Genomic DNA, 2500 nt, shown 5'->3' with positions numbered 1-2500 from the left:
GTGCTAATGGGGACATAAAGATCCCACGACGTTCCGAACGGAAGTAGCCGAAGTGTTCCGTGCGTGTGAACTCCATTGTCCCATGTGCCGGCTCTTGACTCCTAAGATGTCCCATGTGAAGGCCCTTCATGGCTAAGAATGTCCCGTGCAACGTCCCTTGATGATCCCCATAAGGTGTCCCATGTGCGTCCCATGCCGTGCCCAGCCTTACCAAGGCCGTCACATGCTGTCCCATGCGCGTCCCGTGCCGTCCAAGCCTCACCAAGGCCGTCCCAGGCCATCCCGAGCCTTAGCAAGGCCGTCCCGTGCTGTCCCATGCCGTCCCGAGCCTCACCGAGGCCGTCCCGTGCCTCACCAAGGCCGTCCCGTGCTGTCCCATGCCGTCCCGAGCCTTACCAAGGCCGTCCCGTGCTGTCCCATGCCGTCCCGAGCCTTACCAAGGCCGTCCCGTGCTGTCCCATGCCGTCCCGAGCCTCACCAAGGCCGTCCCGTGCTGTCCCATGCCGTCCCGAGCCTCACCAAGGCCGTCCCGTGCTGTTCCATGCCGTCCCGAGCCTTAGCAAGGCCGTCCGATGCGCGTCCCGTGCTGTCCCATCCGTCCCGAGCCTTAGCAAGCCCGTCCCGAGCCTTAGCAAGGCCGTCCCATGCGCGTCCGATGGGATTCCCGAGCTTTACCAAGGGCGTCCCGTACTGTCCCATGCCGTCCCGAGCCATAGGGACGCTGTCCCGTGCGCGTCCCCTGCTGTCCCATGCGCGTCCCCTGCTTTGGCTCGGCTGGCCCGTGCATTCTATGGGGTCGTGGGACATTTCGAAACCCACCCGGGCCATTTCGACTCTCTCTTCATTTATACTATTGAGGTATTATTTATGAATTATTGGAGAAAAGAAACGGAAGAAAATATTTTTTTTTCTATTTTTTATGAATTTTCCGGTGTTTATTCACTTAAAAATTCATAGAAAAATAAATATTTATCGGAATCGCTATTATAATATATCAAAAAAATCCTTGCGAAAAGGCCTTTCCAACGAGTATAAGTTTGCTGGATTCCGACGAGTAACGAAGGAGTAAAGGCCCAGTATGCTTGGTTAAAAAATTGATGTTTCCTTGTGAAAATAGGCAAAACAATAACTTTGCACTATAAGGGGGAGGGTTGAGCTCCTTCCCCAGAGCGTGCACAGCACTTGTGCTGGCACGTTCCCTAGTGCTCGCCAAGCACCATAGGGCATCCAAAGGGCAAAGCTCGGCCTACTACATGATGGGAAGCTTCTAATATGTCGGAATACGAAGAGATTTCGTGCGACCCGAAGCTCGGCTCGGGCGTCCCGGCCTGTCCCGAGCTGTGCCGAGCGCGTCCCAGGCCGTCCCGAGCCAAGTCTCGGGCGTCCCAGGCCGTCCCGAGCCAAGTCTCGGGCGTCCCAGGCCGTCCCGAGCCAAGTCTCGGGCGTCCCGAGCTGTAGCGAGGGCGTCCCAGGCCGTCCCGAGCCAAGTCTCGGGCGTCCCAGGCCGTCCCGAGCAAAGTCTCGGACGTCCCAGGCCGTCCCGAGCAAAGTCTCGGACGTCCCAGGCCGTCCCGAGCAAAGTCTCGGGCGTCCCAGGCCGTCCCGAGCTGTGCCGAGGCCGTCCCAGGCCGTCCCGAGCAAAGTCTCGGGCGTCCCAGGCCGTCCCGAGCTGTGGCAAGGGCGTCCCAGGCCGTCCCGAGCAAAGTCTCGGGCGTCCCATGCCGTCCCGAGCTGTGGCAAGGGCGTCCCAGGCCGTCCCGAGCTGTGCCGAGGCCGTCCCGAGCCTAGTCTCGGGCGTCCCAGGCCGTCCCGAGCTATGGCGAGGGCGTCCCAGGCCGTCCCGAGCCAAGTCTCGGGCGTACCTGGCCGTCCCGAGCTGTAGCGAGGGCGTCCCATGCCGTCCCGGGCTGTCCCATGCGCGTCCCGTGCCGGCCCGAGCAACAGCCCGGGCGTCCCGTGCCTCGGCCCTTCCAAGTGGTGCTTCGTCGGACATCTCGATATCCACTCGAGCATTTTCGACCATTCTCCATATGTGGGTGTGTGGGTATTTATCAGGAATATTGGAGAAAGAATCGGGAAAAAAATATTTTTTTTCTATTTTTTTTGAATTTTTAATTGTTTATTCACTTAAAAATTCATAAAAAAATAAATATTTATCGGAATCGCTATTATTATATATCAAAAGAATCCTTGTGAAAAGACCTTTCCAACGAATGCAAGTTTGTTGGATTTGGACGAGTAACGAAGGAGCAAAGGCCGAGTATGCTTGGTTAAAAATTTGATGTTTCCTTGTGAAAATAGGGAAAACAATAACTTTGCACTATATAGGGGAGGGGTGAGCTCCCTCCCCAGGCCGTGCACAGCCCTTGGGCTGGCAGGTGCCTTGGCCCTTGGGATGCAACATAAGGCATCCCAAGGGCAAAGCTCGACACGGGGGTGGATGGGAAGCTTCCAAGAGTTGCCCAACTCATCCCCGACGTGGGAAGTCGAAGAGGCGGCT

This window comes from Eschscholzia californica, unplaced genomic scaffold (genome assembly GCF_041429995.1).
Source record: "Eschscholzia californica isolate CP2 unplaced genomic scaffold, dmEscCali1.0.p SCAF_113, whole genome shotgun sequence".
Classification (NCBI taxonomy): domain Eukaryota; kingdom Viridiplantae; phylum Streptophyta; class Magnoliopsida; order Ranunculales; family Papaveraceae; genus Eschscholzia; species Eschscholzia californica.
This window is presented reverse-complemented; position numbering follows the sequence as displayed.